The sequence below is a fragment of the Salmo salar genome, chromosome 22 (genome assembly GCF_965601325.2).
Source record: "Salmo salar chromosome 22, fSalSal1, whole genome shotgun sequence".
In the NCBI taxonomy this organism is placed as follows: domain Eukaryota; kingdom Metazoa; phylum Chordata; class Actinopteri; order Salmoniformes; family Salmonidae; genus Salmo; species Salmo salar.
Genome location: NC_138312.1, coordinates 18,261,356 through 18,274,109, shown reverse-complemented (window position 1 = coordinate 18,274,109; position 12,754 = coordinate 18,261,356). Strand labels below are relative to the sequence as shown.

General features: G+C 42.5%; 1 protein-coding gene across 2 annotated transcripts in view; it reads left to right on the top strand.

Annotated features, from left to right (window-relative positions):
* The first annotated feature begins 849 nt into the window (after positions 1 to 849).
* LOC106582898 (protein NDRG3) overlaps positions 850 to 12,754 on the top strand; it is a 66,599-nt gene continuing 54,694 nt past the window's right edge. For both annotated transcript variants that reach the window (XM_014166490.3, XM_014166489.3), the window contains exon 1: positions 850 to 1,043. The gene's annotated coding sequence lies outside the window, so the exon portion shown is untranslated. The remainder of the gene's footprint in view (positions 1,044 to 12,754) is intronic.

Here is a 12,754-nt window from a genome sequence, read left to right as displayed (position 1 = left end):
AACCTGACAGAGCTTGAGAAAAATGGGAGAAACTTCCCAAATACAGGTGTGCCAAGCTTGTAGTGTCATACCGAAGAAGACTCGAGGCTGTAATCGATGCCAATGGTGCTTCAACAAAGTACTAAGTAAAGTGTCTGAATACTTATGTAAATATGTATTCATTTCTTTTTGCCAAAATTTCTAAAAACCTGTTTTTGCTTTGTCATTATGGGGTATTGTGTGTAGACTGATAGAGGGGGGCGACTATTTAATCAATTTTAGAATAAGGCTGTAGCTTAACCAAATGTGGAAAAAGTCAAAGGGTCTGAATACTTTTTGAATGCACTGTAAATACTGTCGATCTGTTGCTGTCTGAGGAGTAAATGGCACGTGGTTTGAAGGAATCAATTGTGCTTTTTTGGCCACACATTTTGCTACACAATTCAGGCTGTGATGCAAAATCCAGAAACAAAACATTGCTTGCCTAGTAGGCTATAAAATAACTTTATCTATCCCTTCCTAAATGCATGTTTATTTATCTCCCTCATTTTATGAGGATTTGAAGGAAGCAGTCTTGCTGATCGCCACATTTTTACAGCTGGTCTGGAAATAGCCTACAACTTCAAAACAAGTCCGAGGTTTAGATTAAATCGAGTTTTTTTTTAACATGTTGCAGCACCGGCTGTTTGTATTCTTATACAATCAGTTGAGGATTGAAACCGAATTCTAAGCGCATAATCTCCGAGAAATGGGTCAATTCAGTGATGATGGGACTGATAGTGTACACTACAGTTTAGACAGAATCTTCTCAGTTAAACCTCTTGGGGGCGTTCAAATTAATTGGTACTGCCTCCTCGTAGACTATTGGCTGGCTGCTTCGTTCGCTTCTCCTCGGTGTCTAGGACGCAATGTGTAGTTCCGCCCTGAGAGTGACATCGAAATACTCGTTGGAATAGGAACGCAACCAGGCAAAGAACGAAAACGTGCAGTTTATAACACCGGTATTTCACCAAAAGTCCAGAGGATTTGACGCATATCGAACGGATACGTATTCAACCCAAGCGGTAAGTAAAGATCTTGACATTTTCTAATATTGCTATGCCAACAGCAGATGTGGCCATTGGTGTGGATAATCCATCAGTTCGCGGTGTATTCTTGATATAATATTCATCTTCCAGCCAGTTCTAATGTAGGCCTAGGTGAGATCTTTGAGTAACCTAAATTAAACGGCACAATAGTGTCCAATGTTATCCACGATTCTGCGCGCGTTGAAACATTGAAACAAATGTAACAAGATGAGGTTAACTTGACAAGTGTCAAATTCTGCACACGTAAATGCACATGAACTGTATTGCTACTTTATAACTCAACTAGCCTATTCACTTTCATTGTTGCCTCTAACACCATTTTCTGCTGCGACAGTAGCCTCTGTAGGATTTCATTTCCTGTTGAATAACTTACTTTTGAGTCACAGGTTAGGCACTTCATACTGTATGTCAATGGCCCGCCCATATCTATGTCACAACATCGAAGGAAGGCTGATGTATGCAGTTGCTGAATATTTTGTCACGATCCTCGAGATAGAGCAATTTAAAAACTGCCTGCCCCGTTTCACTCTCACGTCTAGAACCGTTCATCTACGTTACAAAACACGATCTCGCTCGTAGCCTACTGAGTTATATGGTTGCTTAATTAAGTAGACAAGACTTGGCAAATCCACGCTGATGTAGTTGGCAACCAGTGGCGTGGAGAAATGAGGCTACATATCATTATTCTGGCACCACATGACATTGTCAGCAGTCACCTGGATAGGGTCTATGAGAGCAGGCTGGGATAGGTGAAGGTCACACAGGTGTAGTTGTACTGTAGTAGGTCATTGGATTCAGGCGTGTAATCATTTGTACAAACCAGGGGTGTCAAACTTATTCCTTGGATGGCCTGGTGTCTGACGTTTTTCCCCTTTCTTTTCAATTATGACCACCAGGTGAGGGGAGTTCCTTACTAATTACTGACCTTAATTCATCAATCATGTACAAGGGAAGAGCAAACCCCCCCCCCCCCCCCCATACACATGCAGCATTTCAAACTCATAAAATACACACCCTCATCTTATGACCTTGGGGGAAATCCCCGTCACCATCTTGGACGTCGGTCCAAACAAGGGTAGTTTGCAACGTAAGCCCCCGTTTTTGCGAGTGTACAATTATGTTCACTTCGGGGCCTGAAACGCCCCATAATTACATTTGCGATAATTGTACATCCACTAAGAAAAGTCAGCCGAAACGTACAACCTCAACATGGATAAGTCAACATACAAGTGTAAGTAAAAACACATGTAAAAAGGGTAGAAATTGTGCTACTAATGCACATGACGGCACAAACAAGTCTCGTAAATTAATGATGTTTGGTTAGCTTTTGGAAATTGCAGAAATAAAAACTTCCGTCAGAAGCTCCAGCTATGCAGGCTAACGTTAGTTATCTAATTAATTTGCTAGCTATCATACAGTGGGTGTATATTAATAATGATATAGTTAATATAAGTAGACATGTAATCATAATTGACGTAGTGCATATTAAGCACCCACAATCATCGCGGGATGCACGAGTGATGAATTTCCGGAAGAAAAATAAAAAAGTGATGAATTTCCAGGCAAGGGCCATTTTAAAAATCATTCCTTCATCCCTCGCCCTGCAAGTGTATACTCTTCAGACGTCGTGAAACGTCATCAGAAGTGTCCACTTAATTTGAGGGGATAGGGTATGTCTTAAGTGTTTGGAATTCAGTCGTGGTCTAAACAGTTGCATTTTGCAACAGAAATTAGAGTTTCTATTGGACAAATTCAGGTTGGTCACTCCTCGTTTTATTCAGTTTTCTTTTGCTTGGTTCTGTTTGGTTCCTAGTGAATACACCCCAGGTGTTTGAATTCATTTGGTGGGAGGGACTATTACCTGAATGACCTCCACAATGCCACATAATCAGAGGCGGGCATAGAGTTCACAAAATAAACAGTGACAATTTTTTCCAGTTTTCATTCACAACAGTGCTCCCATTACATGACCACTACAGGCTTTTGGTCCGTTTATTATGGTCTAAAGAGGCTTTAGTTTGACACACCAAAGAGACACCGAAATGATACTTTAGACCAGAGATCATCAACTAAATTCCACCGCAGGCCAATATTTTTTTTCTTGAGTGGATGGTTGGGATCACGCATCTCCTTATTATGCGCCGGAATACTTGGGGCAGATTACCAAGATTACCAAAATTAAAATCACTTGCTTTTACAGTCTTATGTCCAACAATGAAAATAAAATAATAACATTTTGCTCAGAAAACTTGGGGGCCAAATAAAACCAGCCACGGGCTGCCAGATGGGGAACCCTGCTTTTGACGTTATCATAATAGCCTTAGCCTTCTATTGGGAGGGAGCTGCAGTCCACCATAGTTAATTATCACAGTAGAAAGTGATGCTTAACGGGTGACTGCTGACGGTGTCATGTGGTGCCAGAAGAATGATATGTAGTGCCATCTCTCCACGCCATTCACATCCCAACGTCCTTTCTCCAACAAAGCTGATACGTGCGCGCAACTTTGGGGCAAGACAGACGGGGTTGGCTTTCAATCAGAACAACTCACGGCTTTTAGCCTCTGTTGCATACGCATCAATATTGTACGCGGGATGTCGTCAACTAACCCGTCTTTACATCCATCTGCCAAAGAGAATGTTCAAATTTCTACTCAGGGTGCTACGTCCTTTCTCCATTCTACATTAATGTGGACGATACCATGATTACAGATAATCATGAAGGAACCATGAATAATGATGAGTGAGAAAGTTACAGAGGCACAAAGATCGTACCCCCAACACATGCTAACATCTCACCAATAACAGGGGAGGTTAGCATTTTCTTTTGAATGGGGTATGATATTTGTGCCTCAATTTTATTCACGGTTCATTTAGGATTATCCGTAATCAATATAGCATCCACATTCCTGTCGACGTGTTCAGAAACATATTATATTCTTTCTTACAATAAAAGTAAACATTTGTTAACAAAATTCCCCCAGCCATAAGATACTTTTTTCAATATGCGCTAAAGCAGTTAGCATCTATGAATGGGTTAGTCCAGACTCAGACTGTTTTAAAGTTCTTGGTTTGACCAGATATAATTTTTTGAAATTCTGTTTCCATTGTTCATCCTTGAGATGTTTCTACAATTTGATTGGAGTCCACCTGTGGTAAATTCAATTGATTGGACATGATTTGGAAAGGCACACACCTGTTTATATATGGTCCCACAGTTGACAGTGCATGTCAGAGCAAAAACCAAGCCTTGAGGTCAATGGATTTGTCCATAGAGCTCAGAAATAAGATTGTGTCAAGGCACAGATCTGGGGAAGGGTACCAATAAATGTCTGCAGCATTGAAGGTCCCCAAGAACACAGTGGCCTCCATCATTCTTAAATGGAAGAAGTTTGGAACCACCAAGACTCTTCCTAGAGCTGGCAGCCAAACTGAGCAATCGGTGGGGAAGAGCCTTGGTCAGGGATGTGACCAAGAACCCGATGGTCACTCTGACAAAGTTTAAGGGTTCCTCTGTGGAGATGGGAGAACCTTCCAGAAGGACAACCATCTCTGCAGCAATCCACCAATCAGGCTTTTATGGTAGAGTGGACAGACGGAAGCCACTCCTCAGTAAAAGGCACATGACAGTTAGCTTGGAGTTTGCCAAAAAGGCACCTAAAGGACTCTCAGACATGGGAAACAAGATTCTCTGGTCTGATGAAACCAAGATTGAACTCTTTGGCCTGAATGCCAAGCGTCACGTCTGGAGGAAACCTGGCATCATCCTTACGATGAAGCATGGTAGTGTGAGCATCATGCTGTAGGTATGTTTTTCAGCGGGAGGGACTGGGAGACTAGTCAGGATTGAAGGAAAGATGAATGGAGCAAAGTACAGAGATCCATGATGACTACCTGCTCAGGACCTCAGACTGGGTTGAAGGTTCACCTTTCAACAGGACAATGACCCTAAGCACACAGCCAAGACAACGCAGGAGTGGCTTCGGGACAAGTCTCTGAATGTCCTTGAGTGGCCCAGCCAGAGCCCGGACTTGAACCTGATCGAACATTTCTGGAGAGTCCTGAAAATAGCAGTGCAGCGATGCGCCCCATCCAACCTGACAGAGCTTGAGAGGATCTGCAGAAAAGAATGGGAGAAACTCCCCAAATACCAGTGTGCCAGACTTGTAGCGTCATACCCAAGAGTCGAGGATGTAATCGCTGCCAAAGGTGCTTCAACAAGTACTGAGTAAAGGGTCTGAATATTTATGTAAATGTGATATTTTTTATTAATTTCCAAAACCTGTTTTTGTTTTGTCATTATGGGGTATTGTGTGTAGATTGAGGGGGGGAACGATTTAATTCATTTTAGAGTAAGGCTGTAACTTAACAAAATGTGGAAAACGTCAAGAGGTCGGAATACTTTCCGAATATACTGTATGTATGAAAATACCCTCAAATAAAAGGTGACATTTTGTACTGTCGCTTCATATGAAACATTTGATCTCATATCCAAAATTCTGGTGTATAGAGCTAAATTAAAAGTTTTAGCTTCACTGTCCAAATAAATACATAGGGGAGTGTAGTACACCTGAGACTATATTGTACATGGAGTTACAGTTAAACACCACACACTTAGTGATTCCTGTACCATATTACCCAAGTGAGGACTCTGGTGATGTGAGACTTGTAATGGAGTTAGAGAGATGAATGTCAGGGAATACTGGCCACAGGGGATATGAGTGATTTAATTAAGCTGCGCTGCCAGTCAGCCAGTGTTTTGGGTTCCCTCTATCACCTCAGCTTCCCTGTCTGTCTGTCATGGCTGGGGGGCAAAACAACGCCCTGGGAACCATGGCAAAGTGAGAAGTAGTGTGTCTTGACGTTTTCAAACCTCCGTGTTTCCACCACATCCATCTCATCCTCACACGGAACCCAAACCGGCTGCACGCCTGCGCCATCGTGCATAAATGTATTTTGTCCCCCCACAGCAAACGCGATCACGACACGCAGATTAAAATATCAAAACAAACTCTGAACTAATTTCATTAATTTGGGGACAGGTCGAAAAGCATTAAACCTTTATGGCAATTTAGCTAGCTAGCTTGCACTTGCTAACTAAGTTGTCCTATTTAGCTAGCTTGCTGTTGCTAGCTAATTTGTTCTGGGATATAAACATTGAGTTGTTATTTTACCTGAAATGCACAAGGTCTTCTTCTCCGCCAATTACTCCACACATAAAAAGGTCAACCGAATCGTTTCTAGTCATCTCTCCTCCTTCCAGTGTTTTTCTTCTCTTGACTTTATATTGCGATTGGCAACATTCATAAATGAGGTGCATTACCGCCACTGACCTCGTTCATCTTCAGTCACCCACAATGGGTATAACCAATGAGGAGATGGGAGAGGCAGGACTTGCAGCGCGAGCTGCGTCACAAATAGAACTGACTTCTATTTTAGCCCTTGGCAACGCAGACGCTCATTGGCGCGCAACAATAATAACATAGATTTCTAAATTTATTTTGCGACGCAAGCGGTGTGGTCAGCCTGTCAGGCTGCTAAAATTCTTATCCATTAGATTCTCATATTAAGTGTACGGTTCTAGTAGTGACGTCTTCTAGCCTAGAGTATCAGACAACTTCACTGTTTGTGGTTCTTTTCTCACTCACTGGTTAGTATAGTTATGTGCTACGTCTCTCTATACACATCACTATTTTTTGTTTTTGTATGGCACAGTTTCACCTATTTGCCCTCAAGTGAAGTGATGGGTCTTTAGTTGCTGTAGTTGAATAGTGTGGATGTAATTTAAGCTTTGCTTGTCCCAGCAGTCCTTAGCAGTACCTGCTTTGCACAGCAGGTTCTTATTAAGTGGACCTATCAGAGGAAAGAGATGATGCACTGGTTCCTGTCCTGTGCCTATAGTTCTTGTAAAGGGGATTTGTAGTTGAACAAAAGAGAAGAGTAGTCGCGGATATAGTCAATCATAAATCATTTTGGTTTAATTACAAGTTGCAACAGGGATACCCTTCCAGCACATAAACAGAGAAAATCTCTAACTTTGCCAAGAAAGGCCCTGATATTCTAATTACACAGAACCAAGAAGTCAAAACAACTTTGTCAGCTGCTCCATAATCACAAAGTGTTCCACAGAATACAACAACAATCAATGTTCTTGGTACTTGGACCTCCAGTCTGGCGTCAGTCCCTATCTACAGATGAGTTTAACATAAAACATAAACAGAGTCTAGTGACCATCAACCAGTGACACATGAGTGTCACAAATAGAACACTTAATCATCTGAATTACATAGAGAAAACATAAGTATGCTAATCACTGTGTTAATTACTCTTAACTGAATATTAACTTGATTCATCTTAAATATTCCCCATTACAGTTCCCAGTTTTGGTCATTTGACATACCCATCAGAAGTGGCGTGCCAAATGGCCAATTCTGACATTTGGATACAGGGATTTCCATCGAAAAGGACCCATGAACACCAATGTGAAGTACATAGGAGCACATCAAATTGTGTGTCAAATGAAAGCTAAGAGTCTACATTTTTCGGACATTAAGGCATAGATACATTTTTCTAAAATGCTCCATTATAAAAATGAGGCATAAGTAAAGGCTTTTATTTTTGGATAAACAGATGGAAAACGGGTCTTAGAAAACATCTATCAGAAAAAGTCTCAAAAGGTATCAGAAATATATCAAAACCCATTAATGTCGACTATTTCAGCCACACCCATTGCTGGCAGGTGTATAAAATCGAGCACATAGACAAACAATGGCAGCAGAATGGCCTTACTGAAAAGCTCAGTGACTTTCAACGTTTTACCATCATAGGATGCCACCTTTCCAACAAGTCATTTCGTCAAAGTTTCTGCCATGCTACAACTGTAAGTGCTGTTACTGTGAAGTGGAAACGTCTAGGAGCAACAATAGCTCAGCCGCGAAGTGGTAGGCCACATAAGCTCACAGAACGGGACCGCCGAGGGCTGGTTTGGCAGATGCCAGGAGAGTGCTACCTGCCCGAATGCATAGTGACAACTGTCAAATTTGGTGGAGGAGGAATAATGGTCAGGGGCTGTTTTTCATGGTTCGGGGAAGGCCCCTTAGTTCCAGTGAAGGGAAATCTTAACCCTACAGCATACACTGACATTGTAGACAATTCTGTGCTTCCAACAGTTTGGGGAAAGTCCTTTCCTGTTTCAGTATGACAATGCCCCTGTACACAAATCGAGGTTCATACAGAAATGGTTTGTTGAGATTGGTGTGGAAGATCTTGACTGGCCTGCACAGAGCCCTGACCTCAAACCCATTGAACACCTTTGAGATGAATTGGAACGCCAACTACGAGCCAGGCCTCATCGCCCAACATCAGTGCCCGACCTCACTAATGCTCTTATGGCTGAATGGAAGCAGGTCCCCGCAGCAATGTTCCAACATCTAGTGGAAAGCCTTCCCAGAAGAGTGGAGGCTGTTGTAGCAGGAAAGGGGGACCAACTCCATATACATTCCCATGATTTTGGAATGAGATGTTTGACGAGCAGGTGTCCACATACATGTTTTCTTTGTTTCTGTTATCTGGTGGCCGAACCAAGAGTGTTAAAACAGTCTGAGTCTGTACTAACACATTCATAGAGGCTAACTGCTTTAGCGCCTATTGACAATAGTACCTTCTGGCTGGGCGAGTTTTGTTAAGATCCCCAACACTCTGAACGTTAAAACTCATCACATGCGGTACTGTTTTGGAAACGTAAAGTATGTATCTTTCCTATCAGTGAGAAATAATAATAATTAAAAAAACTAAAGGTTAAATTACTACACACCTTTTTATAGGGTTATTGTTCACACCCAGCCATATCGCCATGTTACAACACTGGTTTATGGAGGACAGGCTGCCACCTGTGCTATTTACACCTGTGTAACTGGGGAGGAAGTGTAGTTTGTCAACTGGAGGCACCCATAGCTGTATGGATCTGTGCTAAGCTGCTACCGTAAGTGTGCCTTTTTTTATTTGAAGAATTCTTTCTTGTTGACATGAAAGATAAGGGGCATATCAGCATATGTTTTGAAAACCATTCGGCAAGCGACGATTATTCACGTTTCGAAGCGGTGGAATTGTAGTTCGCACGCAGCCAACTGTGGGTGACGCTAACCGCTTCGATAGCTAAGTCTGGACAACCCCTCTCTCTCTCTCTGTCTCTCTCTGTCTCTTTCCAGTTAATGTCACCTCTCTCAGCTCTTACTGACACCTGCCCCCTCTCTTTAATTTACTGTAAGCAACATCCTCATCCACTGAGCACCGACCGACACCGGACATCCATGGTCATTGAAAAGTAGTTGACATTTGGTCAGTCCACCCTGGCCTTGATGTTAACGTCCACAGACGGATCGGACTGGACCAAATCTGAACCTATCAGTGACGTACAAGTATGTTTCACAAGTTTGGATAGCACAATACAGTAAAGAAAAGTATAGTATAGTAGAATACAGTATATTGTACTGTACTGTATTGAACTATACTCTACTTTATTGTAGTGAACTCTACCCTACTCTGCAGTGCAGTATTGTACTGTACTGTACTCTTCTGTTCTCTGCTGTGCTGCACTGTGATGTCCTGACTTGTGAAATATGAGGAGAATGACATTCATATTCATAATAATTATACATTTATTTGATCAGGGACCCAATTTGGTTACCGGGTGTAAATCCACTTCACTTACTCTTGTTAAATAACCCAAAAATATTTTTTTCAAACTGAAGGTGTCATGTCATAGCTGACACCCCATGCTTTCTGCAGACATCATTGAATCTTAAAACTGCTATATGAAACTTTTTGGGCGACCCAACAAAGTTCACATAGGAATGTGAGTTATAGATCTGTCATTCTCATTGAAAATAAGCCTTAAGAAGTGGTAGAGCTGTTCTATGTGTGCTATTTCTATGCTTCCTGTTTTTAAGTTTTGTTTTTGTCTTTTACTTTCTGTTTTGTACACCAGCTTCAAACAGCTGAAAATACAATATCTTTGGTTATGGAACATATACAGTACCAGTCAAAAGGTTTGGTCACACCTACTCATTCCAGTGTTTTTCTTTTTTACTATTTTCTACATTGTAGAATAATAGGGAAGACATCAAAACTATGAAATAACACATATGGAATCATGTAGCAACTTAAAAAGTGTTAAACAAATATATTTTATATTTGAGATTCTTCAAAGTAGCCACAGTTTGCCTTGATGAAAGCTTTACACACTTTTGGCATTCTCTCAACCAGCTTCATGAGGTAGTCACCTGGAATGCGCCTTGTTAAAAGTTAATTTGTGGAATTTCTTTCCTTCTTAATTAATGCGTTTGAGCCAATCAGTTGTGTTGTGACAAGGTAGGGGTGGTATACAGAAGATAGCCCTATTTGGTAAAAGTCCATATTATGGCAAGAACAGCTCAAATAAGCAAAGAGAAAAAACAGTCCATCATTCCTTTAAGATATGAAGGTCAGTCAATCCGGAAAAATCTCAAGAACTTTGAAAGTTTCTTCAAGTGCAGTCGCAAAAACCATCAAGCGCAACGATTAAACTGGTTTTCATGAGGACCGCCACAGGAAAGGAAGACCCAGTTACCTCTGCTGCAGAGGATAAGTTCATTAGAGTTGCCAGCCTCAGAAATTGCAGCTCAAATAAATGCTTCACAATTCAAGTAACAGACACATCTCAACATCAACTGTTCTGAGGATTCAGCGTGAATCAGGCCTTCATGGTCAAATTCCTGCAAAGAAACCACTACTAAAGGACACCAATAATAAGAAGAGACTTGCTTGGTCCAAGAAACACGAGCAATGGACATTAGACTGGTGGAAATCTGTCCTTTGGTCTGATGAGTCCAAATTTGAGATTTTTGTTTCTAACCGCCGTGTCTTTGTGAGATGCAGAGTAGGTGAACGGATGATCTCTGCATGTGTGGCTCCCACTGTGAAGCATGGAGGAGGTGTAATGATGTGGGGGTGCTTTTCTGGTGACACTGTCAGTGATTTTATTTAGAATTCAAGGCAAACTTAACCAGCATGTCTAGCACAGCATTCTGCAGCGATACGCCATCCCATCTGGTTTGTGCTTAGTGGGACTATCATTTGTTTTTCAACTGGACAATGACCCAACACACCTCCACGCTGTGTAAGGGCAATTTGACCAAGAATCACAATCAAATCAAATGTATTTATATAGCCTTTCTTACATCAGCTGATATCTCAAAGTGCTGTACAGAAACCCAGCCTAAAACCCCAAACAGCAAGTAATGCAGGTGTAGAAGCATGGTGGCTATTTAAAAACTCCCTAGAAAGGCCAAAACCTAGGAAGAAACCTAGAGAGGAACCAGGCTATGAGGGGTGGCCAGTCCTCTTCTGGCTGTGCCGGGTGGAGATTATAACAGAATATGGCCAAGATGTTCAAATGTTCATAAATGACCAGCATGGTCAAATAATAATAATCACAGTAGTTGTCGAGGGTGCAACAAGTCAGCACCTCAAGAGTAAATGTCAGTTGGCTTTTCATAGCCGATCATTGAGAGTATCTCTACCGGTCCTGCTGTCTCTAGAGAGTTGAGAACAGCAGGTCTGGGACAGGTAGCACGTCCTGTGAACATGTCAGGGTTCCATAGCCGCAGGCAGAACAGTTGAAACTGGAGCAGCAGCACGGCCAGGTGGACTCGGGACAGCAAGGAGTCATCATGCCAGGTAGTCCTGAGGCATGGTCCTAGGGCTCAGGTCCTCCGAGAGAAAGAAAGAAAGAAAGAGAAAATTAGAGAGAGCATACTTAAATTCACACAGGACACCGGATAAGACAGAAATATTCCAGATATAACAGACTGACCCTAGCCCCCCGACACATAAACTACTGCAGCATAAATACTGGAGGCTGAGACAGGAGGGGTCAGGAGACACTGTGGCCCCATCCGATGATACCCCCGGACAGGGCCAAACAGGCAGGATATAACCCCACCCACTTTGCCAAAGCACAGCCCCCACACCACTAGAGGGAAAACTTCAACCACCAACTTACCAACCTGAGACAAGGCCGAGTATAGCCCACAAAGATTTCCGCCACGGCACAACCCAAGGGGGGGGGGGCGCCAACCCAGACAGGAAGACCACGTCAGTGACTCAACCCACTCAAGTGACGCACCCCTCCTAGGGACGGCATGGAAGAACACCAGTAAGCCAGTGACTCAACCCCTGTAATGGGGTTAGAGGCAGAGAATCCCAGTGGAGAGAGGGGAACTGGCCAGGCAGAGACAGCAAGGGCGGTTCGTTGCTCCACAGCCTTTCCATTCACCTTCACACTCCTGGGCCAGACCACACTCAATCATAGGACCTACTGAAGAGATGAGTCTTCAGTAAAGACTTAAAAGTTGAGACCGAGTCTGCGTCTCTCACATGGGTAGGCAGACCATTCCATTTAAATGGAGCTCTATAGGAAAAAGCCCTGCCTCCAGCTGTTTGCTTAGAAATTCTAGGGACAATTAGGAGGCCTGCGTCTTGTGACCGTAGCGTACGTGTAGGTATGTACGGCAGGACCAAATCGGAAACATGGGTAGGAGCAAGCCCATGTAATGCTTTGTAGGTTAGCAGTAAAACCTTGAAATCAGCCCTTGCCTTAACAGCAAGCCAGTGTAGGGAGGCTAGTACTGGAGTAATATGATCAAATTTTG